At 30.6% G+C, this 20,680-nt stretch overlaps 3 long non-coding RNA genes across 3 annotated transcripts; all 3 read left to right on the top strand.

Moving 5' to 3' along the window:
* The first annotated feature begins 10,997 nt into the window (after positions 1-10,997).
* On the top strand, positions 10,998-13,702 carry LOC122248884 (uncharacterized). The gene is made up of 2 exons (XR_006222821.2): positions 10,998-11,239; positions 11,390-13,702. It is a non-coding gene; the product is annotated as an uncharacterized LOC122248884 (long non-coding RNA).
* Positions 13,703-14,383: 681 nt separating this feature from the next.
* Positions 14,384-15,747, top strand: LOC147468963 (uncharacterized). The gene is made up of 2 exons (XR_015192242.1): positions 14,384-14,772; positions 15,022-15,747. It is a non-coding gene; the product is annotated as an uncharacterized LOC147468963 (long non-coding RNA).
* A 3,195-nt stretch (positions 15,748-18,942) lies between these two features.
* Positions 18,943-20,427, top strand: LOC122248888 (uncharacterized). Its single transcript, XR_006222823.2, has 2 exons — positions 18,943-20,034; positions 20,197-20,427. It is a non-coding gene; the product is annotated as an uncharacterized LOC122248888 (long non-coding RNA).
* The last annotated feature ends 253 nt before the right edge of the window (positions 20,428-20,680 follow it).

Raw genomic sequence — 20,680 nt, 5'->3', positions numbered from 1 at the left:
TACTTTGAGTTTAGTGAACACTTGGAGCCACTTGTTTTTCACTCGTGTAGTTTTTTCGACTTCGTAATTGGATTGGATTGTGAGTATGTTGGAGGTCATGACTGAGACAGCGTCATACTGAGGACTTTTGTTGGACTCATACTTACTTGGAGAATGGATATATTTAAATTCTTGGTTTTGGCTAGCCTTATGAGGGGGGCACTTGGGTTTTTATATTGGTTGCACCACTATATGAGAGGAGTATGGCTTGAACCGATGATAGGAACAGATCTTGAAACACAGATCTAGAATCTTACTGAAAGTTAGGATACAAATTGACTTCTGTGCAAAAAGTTAATTGACATATACATCTATATAGATACATCACACACACACGCACACACACACACACACACACACACACACACACACATATATATATATATAGATAGATAGATAGATAGTTACATATATTACATGTATACATTTACAGATAAACATACAATATATAATCCTTTAACAATCTATCCATCTATATAACTTCAGTGATTTAAGAGACACAGAGAGAAAAAAAAATACATGTCCCTCTAAACAAGGAAGTAAAAACAAAATAATTCTGATCAATACTACTGGAGATGAAATTAATTATGAGTGATTTCAAATTCTTCACATTCGTTTTACAGTGAATAATGAGACATGAGTTTGAACATACACACACATGAAAACATTAATCCTGATTAGGTGTACTATTCATACCCATGTATCGTAGGGTATATGATAGGCATTTACATCATGCATATGAATTCAGTATTACTTATGACATATCAACTAAGAGGAATGTTAATTAGAGTAAGAATAAGCAACATCTCATGATCAACAATGATAGAATTTACAGAAATTAATGTACACAATGTAGTAAATGATGATACTAAAACAACAATTATAATAACTACCAAAAAGCTGACTAGATGATTTCACAAAGTTTCACAAAGTTTCATAAAGTTTCACAAAGAACATCAAATGCAATATTTCTGTCATATTACATTGCTACTGATGTATATAAAGTATTGTTTATAACATATCATTTGTATCATAAAATAAAGCTATAACACTTGCATATATCTATTTTCAATACACTTTATTGTTACTCCACTTATAATAACAATAACAATTTCAATTAAAAGAATTCTACGATACTGATATATATATTCTGGACAATTCTGTTGCAAAATCGGGAATTGATTAAATGAATGTCAGTGAACGTCAGTGAAAACCATTTACAATAATGTACAAAAAATGTACCTGTCTGTCCAATTACTGTTATTATCAATAATAATTACAATCTAAAACATGACTTTAGTTACAGTTTGTTTGTTATTACGATAATTGCATTACTAATGATAATAACACCAAATGATAAATAACATTTTGAACAACAACAAAGGAAAAAATATAATCACACGACCATAAGAAAGCCTCAGAAGATACCAATGAAAGAAAAAGAAAAAAAAATGCATACAAAAATACATGAATGGCTAGTAGCAGAACAGTAGAACCATTTATAATATGTTTGAAATGAAAAGAAATGTAACGGTAAGGGAAGTCGAAACTGGAAATGTAACATGTAATAACTCAATTAATTAAATGAATCAGTAGATAACTTAACATAAACCTGATATAATATTGATAACAATAACTATCAATCCAAGTGAAATACGATGCAATAAGTACTATGAATACCAAATTTATACTAAAAAAAATGACAAACGAAACGAAATGCGAAACGAAAAGCAATATGAAACGGAATATAAACGCCAAGAGTAATTATGGTCGTACACTATACTTTGAAATAGCTCTTAACCTTCGCTAAACCAAATAAGAAAATACATAGAAATACAGTCTTTGTATGAATGAGAAACAGAAGCAGAATATGTCATAATGCAAAATAGGAAATGATAATAACGATTGATGCAGTAATATGTGATACTTTGAAATTGCTTTCACTCAAGGGGAGAAGAAATACATCCATACTTCAATGAAATTCCTTCTTTGGAAAAAAAGCACTTAATGATTATTTCCCTTATTTCCTTTCCTGTCATTATCATCATCAAAGCGGTTTCATTCCTTTCCCCTACAATACAACTGGGTAGATTTTTGAAACTAAAAGAATGGATAAAGCGAAGAAGGAGAAAGCAAATCTAATAGAAAAAATGCAGTAATTATAATGACTGGGAAACGAAAACAGAATATATACCACGAAATATAACGCCAAGGATAGTTATGGTTAAACAAAGTGTTTTGAAATAGCTTTCAACCTTAAGCTAAATCAATGGAAAACTTCCATAGAAAAAGTATATTTATTTATACGAAATCTTGACCCTAGATATCACAAGTGACCCATTATACCTTGGAATAGCTTTCAACATTAAGCTAAATCAATGGAAAACTTCCATAAAAAAAGTATATTTATTTATACGAACTCTTAATACTAAAAATCAAAAGCGACCCATTATACCTTAGAATAGCTTTCAACATTAAGCTAAATCAATGGAAAACTTCCATAAAAAAGTATATTTATTTATACGAACTCTTAATACTAGATATCACCGGTGACCCATTATACCTTGGAATAGCTTTCAGCATTAAGCTAAATCAGTGGAAAAAATAAGAAAATATGTAACTTTATTTATACGATTTTGATTTTAATAATCAAAATCACAAAGGACCCATTCATTATACCTTGGAATAGCTTTCAAGCTAAGTTAATGCAGGTGAAACTTTTTTAGGATTAATTATTACGAAGAAAAAGCAATATAGGTCCGTTTGCAAAACTGAAACAATACATACAGTATTTAATAAATCAATAATCGGGCAATTAGCCACCTAAACTAAATCAAAGAAACACGTCAATAACTTTCTTTGAATTAACTTAGAATAATTCATATATACGACAATAATGAATATTTTCTTTTCTTTTTCCTTTCTTAAATTAATTTCTACATCGTCCCCCGTTGATACCGAAATAAATTGCCATATGGGAAAAAAATGAAACAAAATCAAATGCAAGGAGAAAATTCCAATTGCATGAATGAGAGAAGAAAAACAAAATCATCTGATGTATGAATAATGCAAATACATAAAAATGATACTGCTTTCTGCCATTATCATCAACATCAATACAGTTGGAATATAACAAATCTTTCCTTATTTCCTATTCAAGGACATTGCAACTGATCTCATTTCATTAACATTCTTTTCAATCCAACTAAACTACAATGCAATAAATTCAAGGAATAAATTCCAGAATACAAGAGAAAATCGAGAAAAAAATAAAGAAAATAAGAATTAAAGTAGAGAAATGCACATTTTGTATAAACGTGAAACCAAAAACGGAATAGATCGTAAAATGAAATATAAACACCAAGTTAAATATGGTAAATGAGAGGTATAATTTCAACTTGCAACCTAAACTAAATCAAGTGAAAGAATCCATTTTTCCAGAACAGTAAAATTGCTTTCGTGTCTTCACTATCACCTTCAATATGAATGGAAATGAAACAAGGCAAAGGAAAACAAAGCAAGACTAAAAATAAATAGTATTAACGAAAAAATGCAATTATTGCAAATAAAAAAAAATCTGGTGTGTAAAAATTGCGAATTTGAATGATCTATGTGAGACATTATTTTATTTTGAATATAGTACTCAGCTTCAACTAAATCAAAATATATCAGCATATTATGCTACAAACCTATCATCATAGGTAGCCAAAGTTAATCTCATCAATAACGTTACATTCTAATCTTTTCGTAATTACGTTTTCCTGTCGCCATCATCACCTTCACAATTCTCGCAGTAGACAAGAGGTGAAGTTAATAACCAAACAATAACACGAGGTGGCATTCCTTAAATTTCCATCAGAAAAATGCAATCAATGAGAAACGATAACAGATTGAGCCATAGATAGAGAAAAGAGAGTGGCACATGAGGATATGCCGGCATTTGCGTGACAGATGCTTCGTCGGGCTTATATGCACTATGGCGAGCGTACAGAATGAGAGAGAACAGAGCAAATTAAGTAGGGAAATGATACAGCTGTGTGAAAGAGAGAGAGAGAAAAAAAAAGGTAAAAAAAAATATATATCATAATACAAAATATAAATGACCAGAATTCATTTGGTGAGTATAGTGATTTGAGAAGGCAAAAAGCCTCAGTTAACTCAAGTAAAAAAAATCCAACTGAAATGCAATGCAATCAGTTCTGTTGAAATGCTGAAGAAGCACAGCAACTGAAACAACAACTGAAGTCAGAGAAGACCAATCCTATAAACACGTGAAGGAGAACCGAAAGCAGAACATCTCTGATTTATCCAAGAATATTGCAATACCTGTATGAATAAGAAACGAAAAACAGAATATTTTAATATTTTATGATACGAAAGTCTAACGCCAAAAATAATAACGGTTGGAGATTATATATTGAGATGGCTCTCATCGTAAGCCGAATCAAGGAAAAAACATTTAGAAATGACTTCAGACTAGCTACAAAGGGTAACATGTTGACACCAACAATTCAGCTGAAATTCAAGGCAATACATCTTGTACAAAGGGTACTCAGCTTTCTATTTTTTTTTCTTGTTTAACTTTTCTGTCATTATTACCACAATCATTGCAGATGAAATGCAATATACTGATATGGAAAGATTGGGAAAATAAACCAGCGAACGAATAAATGAATTCAATATCTCAAAATAGATACTTACAATGGAAAGTATGAATAATTATATCAGTCCAGTAACCACGAGTGCTCATGATAAAACAAATGTGATAATTAATTAGACTGTTGGTATTATAAAACACATTATGATAACAAGTATAGCAGCATCGGATGATGATAACGAATTTTGATGAATAGATTATACATATGATGAAAGAAAAAGATAGAAGGCGAATTACTCTTTTTACAAAATTTATCGCAATGCATTTCAGAAGAAGAAAAAAAAAAAAAAAAAACACGAAATATACAACATATCATACGAAGCTAAAATACTGAATCAAAATGAAATTGTTTTTTGAATCTGACATAGCTCTCACTCTATGCTAAGTCAGAGTTAATACGAGGAGCGTCTAAATAAGAAACGGTAACAGAATATATCATGGAATAAAGAAGCAAAATTAGGGAGTGTACTAATTAACACCTCTGTTACTCTCATCCCTCTTTTACTATTCCACGAGAAACACAAAAAATGTACCAACAATAAAAAAAAAAACAATTTTATAAGAAAATATAAACGAAATAATGCAGAATATGACAAAAATAACACCCCTTTTCTATAAATTTTGCGTCTACTTTTTTGGGACTATTGTTTTCCTGCCATGATTACAACCGAAATGTAACTCCATGAAGACATTGCAGGACACATGCAAACAACTCAAATCAACATGAATATCACTTTCAACAAAAAATCAATGATATAACTACGGTATGAAGAATAACAATAACAATAATATAGAAATCCTAAAATGACTTCTTAGAAACATGCTGATAATAAAAAAAAGTATATTTTCTACTATGATAAACCTTTCCTGTTTAAGTGCTCCCTCCTGCACATGTCTCGACCGGTTTCTCTAATCTGTAAAGAGAAAAAAAAAATGGTTTAATGGAATAAAGTTAATGGTGTTAATCATACTAATAGTGTTTTGTTATATCAACAATTTACAACTCCTTCAGATCGGCAAACAAATACATCACCAGCTAAAAACAAAATAAAATGAAAAAGCCAAGGCAAAATAGGTGAAATTTTCAATAATGTCATCACGACAACAGTTGAATGATTAGAAATTGATCTTGAATTGTTAAGTATTTCCATTGCCTAATGCAATAGTTATAGATGTAATCGCTTTGAGTATTATCCTCATTATGAATAGTAATATTTGTAAAGATAAATATTGTGTAAATAATTCAATAACGATAATTTGTCAATAACAATGATAATACCAATAATAACACCACCTACACTAATGATGATGCTAATACCTGTTATGACAGTAACGCTAGCATCGGTAACGAAAAATTAAACCATCAATACTTTTTTTTTCTTGAAAATAATAATCTCGCTACACCTTGGCATACACTGGAACGGTTGCTATGATACAACTAATATCACACTATTTTCAAACATGAATAACTTTAGTGATAATAAAATGAAATAAAAAAAAACATTATAATAAGAAATAAGGATACTAATAATCATGATGACAACCTTATAGTGACAAAATAATTATGATAATAATGACAAGGATAATGATTGTAATAATAATAATGATAATAATTGATGATAATGATAATAATGCTAATTCAAATAATAATGATAAAAGATAATCAAGTTTTATGCAAGCTTTGGGTGGGGCGGTGCACTTGCAGAGCCACCCTTGCACTTTCTGACATCAAACGTAGTTCAGATCAGGGCGAATATCAGTAACGATAATGAGAATGATAAAGATACGCAAAATAGTGATAAAATCCTGACAATAATTGCAACTATGATAATGAAAAAACTCAGTAACAATTTCACTGGTACGCTCCTTACCTCCATGTTGAGTGTCGGAGCAAAAGTGAACTCGAAAACGTATCAATGGGACAAGTAACTTTGTAGTCAAATGAGAACATGTTCATAAAGGTAAGCGAGAATTAATTCTGTTTATTTTATCGGAAATAGTAATAGAGATTTAGTTGAATGCATGATGACTGGATGACAAGATATAGATTAAGATTATAAATTATTCTATAAAAAAAAAATGTATAACTGTGGACGAGTAAGATCTTGAATCAAATGAACATCTAATGCCACAATAATCAAGACAAATAAACATTCTCGTAAACTGATATATACACATAATTACTCATTATCGCCAAAAATATCAAACATTTATTGATTTTAAACAAGACAAACAAAATTAACAACTATGAAGCGAATATACGAAAGATGCTTATTTTATCGCAAGATTCCTATCCTCAACACCAACCTGTCTTCCACGTGGCCACAAAGCGCACTGATAACAACTGATAAGAAATTTGGACTTTCCTCTCTTCCTGTGTCCTTATTTTCTACCTGCATTTGCTACTATGGAATAGATTTCTGCTTGTTACTTTTTTTTAACATTATGTTAATTTTCGCCCTCTGCTTTCTGTATTTTCATCTCCTTCCTCTGTTACTTCTATTTCATATATTTATTTATCTTTTTGTTATCTTAACAGAACTTTGGAATAAACACATAACAACTAAACGAGGCTCAGATTGTTGCAATATATTGGAAGAAATAAGAAAAAAAAACAAAAAATCTTTGGCAGCTCCGGAAAAATATAAACATCCACAATGTCTCAACCTATATCCATCTTTTAAAGTGAAATGTATCTCAAACGAGGAATACATTATTTTTCAGTTAAAGATTATGACCAAAATACCCTTGAGTAAATCGGATAAATGTTTGTATATTTGTGGGTATATGTATATGTCCATTGCCTGCCCCTTGAGGGAATCGAGAATATCATTAGGAATATAAATATCAGTGCTGATATATATATATATATATATATATATATATATATATATATATATATATATATATATATATATATATATATATATTCAATAACACAATACAATTTTCCTGGAGTATACAGTAACATAAAAACAAAATCATATTTGTGAATTAGTAATACGTGCATTGCTTGCATACAAATCACAAACAATACAATTCGTTGTTGAAACATGTGGAAATGCGTAGTTACCGTAGTTACCTCAATCCATTTTGATTTTAAAACCGTTATGGCGCATTTATCTCTCACATTCATTCACTCACATAACTGTCAAATGATGGATTAATTGATGATTATTTTCTTTTATTTACTTACTTACACATCCACATGCATTTCTTTACTCGTACCCTTGTGAATTTATTAGTATAGTTTTTTTTCAGGCAAGCAGAACCAGTGGCCGCCATCTTGGATTTCAAATAGTTTCAACAATATATATATTTTTTTCTTTTCTTTTTTGAGTTGTGATGTATTTATTGAAAAAAATAAATGCATCTACCAAACTATGAGTTTTGATTTGGCAGTCATTATCAGTAATGAAGTAGTATGTTTTTGTAATATGAAAACGAAGCAGAAACACTGGTTGGTATAACTGTATATTTGTATTGTTCAATAAGATTCTTACATTTGCTTGTAGCTTATATAGTATGTTGGACTTTCTATATAAGTAACTCTATATCTGATATATCCATCCAATAATGTATGTGTTTCTTTATCTATTGTATTGCTTTATCTATTGTATTGTTTCCATATCATATGCATATATTTTATAGTTACGGTCTATTCAGAAAGAGAAGAAATGACAGACTTGAAATGTATCGCACGAACTCCCTTATCTACAACACAGCCAAAGATTTGGAATTTCCGTTAACGAACACATTGATAAGAACAAGAGTCAAATGAACATCAAAACCTCTCACTAAAATATATATAATTTGAAGAATACGCCACTAAACTATTACCCAAACATTGCATACCTATAGGAAATGCAATTAGTAATGATGATGGTAAGAAAAGTGCTTAATAGCAAATCAAAAACATTTATATTTACCCTCCCTAATTTAGGTGAAGCCACGTGGCGCTCTCTCGATCCCTCCCCCTGTTTTTTTTTTGTTTTTTTTTTTTTTCTCCCGTCCTTCTCTTTCTCTGACTTATGTATATTTCAGTTTGTTAATATATCTGTAAGTGTTTGTAATAGGTCTATGATCTCACGGAGGGACTAAGATAAGGGTGAGGATAACGTATATTACCTTATCCTTTTGAAATGTAACTGCTTGTCCGGATAAACATGTCAAAGTCTTAGCATTTCTCTCCATCCCCCCTCCTCTTTTTCTTTTTTCTTTCTCTCTTTCTCCTTCGCGCATTCACACACACAAACACACACACAAAGGAGAAGATAGTAAAGATCTTCATTTGACCATTGCCGCCACGTGTACCGATGACATCTTATCAGCAGTCCACGCGGCGGGAAACCAGCCGGCGAAGGAAGATGGCGCCTCTCACGCTCGCTAAATTGATGTTGGGTTTCGTTAAGAATCAATTTTATCACAGGGAAGAATCATAATAACCTAAAATTTCGAATTTAATAGATAGTCAATTCCTTTGCTTGGTTGTTTCCTTAATCTCTCTCTCTCTCTCTCAATAAAATTGTCAAAGTCAAAGTTAAAATCTCTCTCTCTCTCTCTCTCTCTCTCTCTCTTTCTCTGCATTCTCTTTTCCTTTCTCTTTCCCTCTTTTGATGTGTAATTATATATATTTCTTGTCTTCCTCTTTATCCTCTATCCCATTTCATTTTCTATTGCTTGTTCCATTATTTCCCTTACTTTTCGCCTAGTTGTTTCTCTTTATCTCTCTTTGTCTTTGTCTCTGTCTGACTGTACATTTCTCTCTCTCTCTCTCTCTCTCTCTCTCTCTCTCTCTCTCTCTCTCTCTCTCTCTCTCTCTCTCTCTCTCTCTCTCTCTCTCTCTCTCTCTCTCTCTCTCTCTCTCTCTCTCTCTCTCTTTCTCCCCCATCCCTCTCCCACTCTCTCGCTCTCCTCATCGCCCCACCTTTCGTCCAATCATGAATAATCACACCGCTTTCCACATAAACATTCCACATAAACATTCCACATAAACCCAAGTTCCAAAAGACATGCCTTGAGCTCGCCACCATCTACGCAGAAGTTGAAATTAAAACACTTTTATCTCGCGTGATAAGGTCCGCCGGTCCTGCTCTCACGTATCTCAAGTTTTATCTCTCCTTCGTTAAGAATTTTGATCTCTTTATTCTCTTCTAACTTTACCTCTTCCTTCAATGAAAGAAAAAAACGAAAAGGAAAACGAGGAAAGATGTCGGGGAATTAATTAAGGAGTTAATAAAACAGAAGTACCGTGTGAGTTATAACGTGACCGTATCATGTACGTTGCTCTGTTAAGCCTTATCACGTAAGGTCCCTTGGTTACTGTCATTGTAATAAACATTCTCTGGAAAAATTACGATCACAAAGATTATAACAATGATAACGACGAACGGGAGAGAGCGGTAATTCATATAAGAACTGATATCATTTTATTATGTTTTATTTTTATTTATGTTATTTTTAATATTACTATAAGTAGGAATTGATATCAACGTTAGTAGAATTACCGATGCCCTGAAAATAGCAATAATCATTCTCATATTGCAGACAATAACGATAATCATAATGATAGTACTCATAGTATCAATAATGGTATTAATGAAATTGATAAATAATGATAATGATAATAAATACAGTAGTGAAATCAATGATAGCATTAATATTATCAGTGTATTTCAAAGCGATCAAACTCGACTAATTTGAAATCATAAGCGAATTAATGTTTTATGAGGTATAAGGAAATATTTTACTTTTATTTTCTGAATTATTATTTTTTTTCTCTTTTCTCTTTTACTCTAAATCCAAATTAATTTCTTTCCTCCCATTTCCTAGTTTATAAAGAGAAAGAACTAAAATAAGAAAAGAATGAAACTCATGAAGGAAATGACAAGAATTCATGAATTAAGGAAATGCATATCCTTTGCACATACATTCTTGAATCAAGAAAATTACCATGAAAAGAGAAAGAAAGAAAAATATAAATCTTGCTCTTTGTTAGAAAGACAAAGAGAAGGTGAGGACTATGCACCGATCTCTCTCTCTTATCTCCCTTTCCAACTAAGCACGCCGACTGATAAGGATTGTTATCTACTTTGGAAAATATGCAGTTCAAAGGTTAATTTGCTTTGTAATCTATGTAATTATTTGTCATTAATATTATGTTCTGTAGAGGTATTGTCTTGATGGCGGGGATTAAGGTCTCTTTGTTGAAAACGGAGCAAGGAGATGTAAATAAATTATACACGGATTTCCATTGCTCATTTGACTTCTTTATCAGTCCGGCGTCCCGCCATATAGTCAAGAAAATCAAGTCTATTTTTTCCGTTTCTCGAAGGAAATTCAAATTTTCATATGTTATGTAAGTATTTCAAAGTGCATTGTATTTACTTACTTATACGGAATATAACCACGAAAAGGTAAATTGGTAATTTTAATAACACTTTGAAACTGGATATATAGTCTCATTTGACTCTTATCAGTAGGTAAGCTCTCCTCACGCGGCTTGTACCGGTTCACTCACTCGCTTCCTCTGCTTATAGTAAGGTAAGTCTACTAACAAACATTATTTCATACTGACCAACCACCACGAAATCAAATATCTGCATTCTTTAATACAGAGACATTTACATATCTTTGAAAAAAAAGAACATCTAACTACATTTTCTAACGCTATTTTCCATTTTGATCTTGTAGGTTTTGAGACGTGGGTGGGACGTAGGGAGAAGAATGAGCAATGGCTGGTGCAGGGAAGAGCGTGCAGGGGGAAGGTCATCCTCAACCGTTCACCTTTATTCTCCCTTGTCCTAGCTCTGTTTTCTGTTCATTCTAGTCACTATATATCGGCAATGTTAATTGGAAATCGCAATAGTACAGTTTTAATCTATTTGTAGGATTATTCTCGTTTCATCAATTCATTATGTAAGAAAGATGGTCTTGTTAACGCTTAGGTTTATTACAATAAGCAAGTATCTTAAATCTAAGAATATTATGTATGTCTCAGAATTAATTCATATTTCTTCTCTTGTATGAATATCTATGTCAATATAATAACCAGTATGAATATTCTTCAAATGTTAGGTCATCGTCACAGTTCATTTCATTATCTTGACACCCAGCTTCATAATCATTATATGTATTAATCTTGATATAAATAATGATTAATCTTAACATCTTCGCGAAATTAAGCATCTTACCAAACTTGAATCCTATTTGTTTCGGAATGAATTCACACTCTCCCGCTTCTAAAGAGGATTTTATATCATCTTCTGACATTAGTGGTTTAGAAAAAAAAGCCTGTTTGTAAAGATTATATTTATTGTTCCGGGACCAGCCTTTTCATACATTTTTCTTATTTGAGTTACAGTCGGTCTTATATATATATATATATATATATATATATATATGTATATATATTTATATATCTATATATCTATATATAGATATATAGATATATATTTCGTTAATAATAATAATAATACGGATGATCATATACTTTTCGGACGATGGTTGGACGTAAAGGCGTCTTTTCAGCAATGACATATATATATATATATACATATATATATATATATATTGTCACGGGCCGCGTTTCGTAATGGGTCATTCATAGTTGCCGCGTTCGTGAAGATGATTATTATTATTTTTTTTTTTGTTACGAATTCATTTTCATTTCTGTTCCTTAATGGAAGTTCCATACGATCTTTGATATCAAGTATTGTCTAATCTTTAATGAGTTGTTTGCAACTGAATGCATTTATGACCATTTTCTTACATCAATGCTTCGGTAATTTTATTGTCTTTTTTTTCTTTCTTTCGTTTTTTTTTTTTTTTTTTTTATTAAATTCTATCAATATAATCAATATATACATTCTTAACATTTTACTTTTACGTTTCTGCTGTTTTGCATTCTTATATTAATGCAATCACCAATATGTTCGCAAATATCAATTTCCTCATCATGTAACCCAGTTATATCATATTGCACATCCAAGATGCATTTAATGATAATAATAATCACTATTTTGGGACTGCTTCTTAAGACTGCAATGATCGTTGCGAGGGTCCGAATTCACTCTCATTTTCTCGGTCGTAGAGTATATATATTTTTTTCGTCGAGCAAGTACCATTAATCTGCCCTTAATGATGATAATGATACGGGTGATCAATTATCATTTTGTGACAGTGATGAATGGGAAAGGCCTTCTTCCAAAGAGTAGAATTGTCGGGACGTGACGCGTTTCGTAATGGGAATCGTCGTCGTGTCTTGGCTAAGCTCTTCGTCAAGCATGTTACTGTTAAGCTTAAAAGATAATATGTGTGTTGATATAGATAATGATTTGCTTTCATTCTCGCTCATATATATATATATATATATATATATATATATATATATATATATATATATATATGTGTGTGTGTGTGTGTGTGTGTGTGTGTGTGTGTGTGTGTGTGTGTGTGTGTGTGTGTGTGTATGTGCGTGTGTGTGTGTAAGAAATGCTGCCTTCGTAAAGATTGGATTTATTGTTACGATTTCATATCTATTCCCATTTCTTAATGGAAGTTACATTGATAATTCTGTTATTTTGTTCTATTATATTGTTCTATCATTTTGTTATCCTTATTGTATCCTTATCCTTATCTTTTTAACCCCTTAACCTATAAAGAGTTCAAAACCGTTGCTTGTTATGAAACTCAAAAGACCTCATTAATCCGAATCATAACCTTTATAAACAAAATTCTCGTTACAGTGGTATTATAATTGTATAAATCACAATTAATGTCACGTATACTCTCTCTTTATAGCATCTGATCTCACTGTTATAAACTCAACTTTGTAATCAAGTCCTATGTATTTTAGCGTCGCTTATAGACCAGGTTCTCAATATAACCGAAGTGTGAACTGGTTATATCTTATTATTAGTATTATTTAGTATTGATATCGTTATTATTGTTATTATTACTATCATTTGTATAAGTCAAAAAAACTTTATAAACATGTTTTCATCATTTTCATCTATTCAATGTCATTTCATTTTGTCGGTTTATATAATAATGATTGTATTATTTTGCTGTTATTGGTATATGAAAATTATTTTATTATTTCGTTGGCAATAATAGAACAATAGTACTATTATTTTGCTGTTATTGTTATAGACAATTAAGAATTCCTATCACATGTAAAGCTTTCATAGAAACTGTTATTTTATGAAGCTTAAAAGCGAAGTTCAAATGACCTCGTTAATTCAAATCATCATCTTTATTACTAAAATAATACAGTTATTTCTGGTTATATATATATATATATATATATATATATATATATATATATATATATATATATATATATATATATATACATATATATGTATATATATATATATATATATGCATATATACATATATATGTATATGCATATATATATATATATATATATATATATATATATATATATATATATATATATATACATATATATATATATATATATGCATATGTACATATATATATATATATATATATATATATATATATATATATATATGCATATGTACATATATATGTATATGTATATATATAATATATATATATAATATAATATATACATATATATATATATATATATATATATATATATATATATATATATATATATATATAATATATATATATATATATATTTATACATATATATCGTAATTGTTTTATTTACCAAATTGACTATTTTTTTGTTAAATGCTGCAATTACGTCGTCTTATACTCATTAAATTGTTAAAAATTATTTCACTCTGACAAGCAATATACAATGTTGTCTGTTGCTATTACCACAGTATAATGTCAGTTACATTAATAACTCTGTATAAAGGGCACACATGTATCAGCCTCTTTAGAAATGTAGATGCTATACCTCATGTATACCCTCAAGTGTGTAAATGTGACAGTTTCAATGGTGAACTTAAGTGTGAACTCAGTCTCCAAGTGTGGCTTCAGTCTATATGGATGATGTCAGAGCGCATGCAATTGTGTCTTCAGCCTCCAAACCCAGGCCTGCAGGAGAGACTTCAGTTTCAAGTACGAGGTGAGAATCAAACACGTTTTGAATGTGACTGAAGGATTGCACTAGGAAGTTATATGGTCTCATGTAACGGCTACACAGTGCAACATTAACAGTATATAACAGTTATTGGGATAAATCTAAAGGGAGTAAACTGTACAGATTCTAATTTTGAGCTTTCAAAGAATGTGATATGATCCGGAATATACAACTTTTCCCATTGCATTCCGTTTATATAGTCTTCTAATCCTTTTATTTCTCTCGGCATTCCAGATACCATTTCGACAGGCCGCATTCCAGCGTGAGCCACAAGGCCAAAAGCCAGCATGAGAGAACGTTGGACTTCAGGCATCACATCAGGCTTGGCACATCAATCGGGACGTCAGTTGGACTTAGACGTCAGTTCGAGCTTGAGTCATCCATTTCGGCGTTAACTTAAACCTGGGACATCCATCTCCTTCGGGTTATAGACGTAGATCTTAAGGCTTGAGGTATCACTTCAAGCAGGCCTGGTACATCAAACGGAAGTCTAACACGTCCTGCTTCAGTGCATGGAGAAGCCACACACGTTTGCCTTGAAACTCACTCCATAGTTAATCTGAAGGCTAGACAGGTTAACGTCTTTAACCTGGAGATAAACTACATTCCTACAGGCTCATCGCCCTCCACTCCAAAGACACTCTACAGGAGGCAGGTCACACTTGAGAGTACGTCGATCATTTATCTGTGTGTCCAAACTCCATTGTATAATATGTAGGAAGAGATTGATTCATGGAGACATCGGCGCCATATTGAATTTCACTCACTCTGGTGTCATGAAATAATGAGGTGGCATGGTAATGCATTTGTTTTCCTACTCTGTATTGGTTAATTACAACATTATGATTAATAGTTATACTTGTTTTTAGTTATCCATTTGTCTTTAACATCTGTCAGCACTTAAACTCTTTTGATGTTTTGTATTTATTTTTTTATCAAATAAACCTTATGTTTATGGAAGGTTGTTTATTTTTTTCTTCCTGCACATGGAAATATAATGCAAACAATAATGTATAACAGACTAATAGACACCATAAAATTATAAAAGTATTTATAAGAAACAACAACAAAAAATAAAAAAATAAAAAAATGAATAAATAAAAAATAAAAGTGTATATAAGAAACCAAGAGAATGAAATATCTATCGCATAAAATAATAATATGTTTGGATGAAATCGTGAATCATCAGATCTTTGAGATATTGAATCACAAAGTTGAAAAAAAATAAATGATTGAAATTATAAATGATTAAAGCTGAAATACTGAATAATCAAAACTGAAATACTGACTCCTTGAAATTTTGAACTTGAACATTTAAACCTTAAAAATGTTGAATATTTGAAATTTCGAACTTAATTATTATTCTCCACCAAGTTATCAAACTCAAATAGCACTTCATAAACAATTCATAACCTACAATGTATAAACCAAGAACACTGATTTAGAGAAAATCTACATTTGCTCCATTTGCTTTCACAAGAATAGGACATCAACAAGAGATGCCTAAGATGCTACCGGTTGAAGTTATCATATTTTTTTTTTTTTTTTTTAATGTGAAAGAGTAATAGTTGCATAGATTAGGTGTTTGGATGTTGCGCTATATGAGAAGAAAAAATACTTTTTTATTTACATACGCATATATATGATGTATATGTGTCTGTATATATATGTATATATATATATACATATATATATACATTCATACATATATATATATATATATATATATATATATATATATATACATATATATATATATATATATATATATATATATATATATATATATATATATATATATATGAATATATATATATATATATATTTTTTTTTTTTTTTTTTTTTTCCATGAAAATTAACAACATATAAATTCATACGTTCGAGAAATCAATCTGCGGACCATGTGTTATCTGATTCCATTTCATCTAAAGCCTCCATGATATCACTCAGATACCTTGGGGAATTTCCGCCTCAGATGTGAGCACTCTACCGATACTGATATCATCAATAGTACTGATATATATTACTTATATACTACTTATATACTGCTACTACTAATACCACAGCTAGTACTGCTACTTTGCTACTATAGTTAATAAAGCCATCACTATCTCTGATGCTACTCGTTTTACTGTAAATTGTTACAATATTACAGATGCTACCAATATTGCTCCCACGGCTGCAGCCATTGCAACTACAGAGGATAGTGCTGCTAGTTATCGCAATTGCACAGATACTATTAATATTACCATAACTATTGCTATTACTACCAATTTACTACCAGTATTCCTGCCAATGCTGTTCATTCCACACCGCACCTAAAGAAAGAACGAAAACATATGAAGGAAATAAAAGAAATAATGAAATATTAAATGCAGATCACAGGCATAAACATTCTAAAGTTAGAAGGTATTATGCAAATGTATTGAAGAATACAACGGAGTCTAAATTTTCGTAGCGTTTGTAAGAAAAGAGAAAAAAAGAGAGTAAATATAGACATTTTTGGCTGGAATTTTATTGCTCATTTGACTGCAACCAAAATTGCAAAAATAAATGATTAAAGAAAGAAATAATGATGATTATGATAATAATGCGGAGTTGGACATAGATTCTCATTTAATTATATATGCATCTTAGCTCTATATAATTCAAATATTCTCTACGTGTATTTTAAAGAATATCCCTTTCCATATTCTATAGATATTTTTGAAAATACGTTTTATATTGTATTTATTTTTTTATACAAGCAAACCTACCCACAGAGTTTTAAAAAAATATGCAATTCGACAAATAAAGTCTCATTTGACTCTATCTGCATCTTATCAGCTTGATGCTCCATTAAACCCCAAATAATTCTAAAATTTTCTACGTTAGTCTAAAGAATGTCATCTTTCATATCATATGGTTATTTGTCAAAGCAATTACTTGCAATTACATATTTATACAAGAAAACCAACTAAAAAGATGAAAAAAAAACATCCGGCTTGACAAATAAAATCTCATTTGACTGTACCTGCACCTTATCAGTTCGTTACTCTGTTCATCTCCAGATATTTCAAAGATTTTTACGTTTCTCTAAAGTATCACCTTTTAAATCTCATAATTAATTTTCAAAATAAGTTTTACTTTACATCTAAATCTACATTTACCTAACTATACAAAAAAAAAAAAAAAAAAAAAAAAAAAATGCGTATATAAGAAACCAAGAGAATTAAATATCTATCGCATAAAATAATAATATGTTTGGATGAAATCGTGAATCATCAGATCTTTGAGATATTGAATCACAAAGTTGCAAAAAATAAATAATTGAACTTCTATAATTGAAATACTGAATAATCAAAACTGAAATACTGACTCCTTGCAATTTTGAACTTGAACATTTGAACCTTAAAAATTTTGAATATTTGAAATTTCGAAATTCATTATTTTTCTCCACCAAGTTATCAAACGCAAACTGCATTTCATAAACAATTCATAACCTACATTGTATAAACCAAGAACACTGATTTAGAGAAAATCTACTTTTGGTCCATTTGCTTTCACAAGAATAGGACATCTACAAGAGATGCCTGAGATGCTACCGGTTGGAGTTATCGTCATCATCTTTTTTTATGTGAAAAATTAATAGTTGCATAGATTAGGTCTTTGGATGTTGCGCTATATGAAAAGAAAAAAGAAATTATATACACATATATATTATATATATGTGTGTCTGTATATTTATGTGTATATATATATATATATATATATATATATATATATATATATATATGTATATATATATATATATAATTTTCCATGAAAATTAACAACATATAAATTCATACGTTCGAGAAATCAATCTGCGGACCATGTGTTATCTGATTCCATTTCATCTAAAGCCTCCATGATATCACTCAGATACCTTGGGGAATTTCCGCCTCAGATGTGAGTACTCTACCGATACTGATATCATCAATAGTACTGATATATATTACTTATATACTACTTATATACTGCTACTACTAATACCACAGCTATTACTGCAACTTTGCTACTGTAGTTAATAAAGCCATCACTGTATCTGATGCTACTCGTTTTACTGTCAATTGTTACAATATTACAGATGCTACCAATATTGCTCCCACGGCTGCAGCCATTGCAACTGCAGAGGATAGTGGTGCTAGTTATCGCAATTGCACAGATACTATTGATATTACCATAACTATTGCTATTACTACCAATTTACTACCAGTATTACTGCCAATGCTGTTCATTCCACACCGCACCTAAAGAAAGAACGAAAACATATGAAGGAAATAAAAGAAATAATGAAATAGAAAATGCAGATCACAGGCATAAACATTCTAAAGTTAGAAGGTATTATGCAAATGTATTGAAGAATACAACGGAGTCTAAATTTTCGTAGCGTTTGTAAGAAAAGAGAAAAAAAGAGAGTAAATATAGACATTTTTGGCTGGAATTTTATTGCTCATTTGACTGCAACCAAAATTGCAAAAATAAATGATTAAAGAAAGAAATAATGATGATTATGATAATAATGCGGAGTTGGACATAGATTCTCATTTAATTATATATGCATCTTAGCTCTATATAATTCAAATATTCTCTACGTGTATTTTAAAGAATATCCCTTTCCATATTCTATAGATATTTTTGAAAATACGTTTTATATTGTATTTATTTTTTTATACAAGCAAACCTACCCACAGAGTTTTAAAAAAAATATGCAATTCGACAAATAAAGTCTCATTTGACTCTATCTGCATCTTATCAGCTTGATGCTCCTTTAAACCCCAAATAATTCTAATATTTTCTACGTTAATTCAAGGAATGTCATCTTTCATATCATATGGTTATTTGTCAAAGCAATTACTTGCAATTACATATTTATACAAGAAAACCAACTAAAAAGATGAAAAAAAAACATCCGGCTTGACAAATAAAGTCTCATTTGACTGTACCTGCACCTTATCAGTTCGTTACTCTGTTCATCTCCAGACATTTCAAAGATTTTTTACGTTTCTCTTAAGTATCACCTTTTAAATCTCATAATTAATTTTCAAAATAAGTTTTACTTTACATCTAAATCTACATTTACCTAACTATACAAAAAAAAAAAGAAAAAAAAAAAGAAAAGAAACGTACGGTTTATCATATAAAGTCTCATTTGACTTTTGAAATGACGTCGCTTAACGTGGCTCTTATCGGTTCCACTTAGACGCTGCCTCCACGAAGAGAAAGGTCAGTCCTCTAACGCGCTCACTAGTACATATAGTTTTACAGTCAATACGAAAATATTCACATAATTCAATGGGCAACATCAATAAAGACCTTTTATTTCTCCTAGAGGAAAGGTATGACGATAGAATCTGATAATAATAAAGCTGATTTTTCTTCCTGTAGATATGTGACGTAGGTGGGACGCGGGAAGGAGAGGGGAAAATGGCCGGTGCGAGGACGACTGGACGAGTGTGAGGGTGATAGTCATTTGAACTTTGTACAGTTACGTGTGTTGAATTATTAACGTTCATCTTCTCTCCGGTGTTTCCACGGATAGATAGATGATAAAGAAAATGGCTTCCAAGTTTTGTTGGCGTAAACATCAGTATTCGATTGCTAGAAGAAAGAAAGAAAAAGTTGATGTCTTGGAAATCTATTTCTGCTATTTCAGTTAGAAATGCCAATGCTCATGAAATTCGCTGTTCATTTCTTTATTTCTAACGGAATTTAGGTAATGTCTCTTTTCTTTGGGGATTTATTTTTGAAATGGGTAATCTTTCAATATAACTGTATTTATTAATTAAGCAAGTCACTTCATTTTCTTGTTAACACTTCATTACTTTTTTCGCTAATAATGAATATCGATGACAAGCCGATGACATAGATG

The sequence above is a fragment of the Penaeus japonicus genome, unplaced genomic scaffold (genome assembly GCF_977035675.1).
Source record: "Penaeus japonicus unplaced genomic scaffold, GWHDUDI00000001_assembly GWHDUDI00000025, whole genome shotgun sequence".
NCBI classification, from domain to species: domain Eukaryota; kingdom Metazoa; phylum Arthropoda; class Malacostraca; order Decapoda; family Penaeidae; genus Penaeus; species Penaeus japonicus.
Note: the sequence above shows the minus strand (reverse complement) of the source record. Positions and strands in the feature narration are given on the sequence as shown.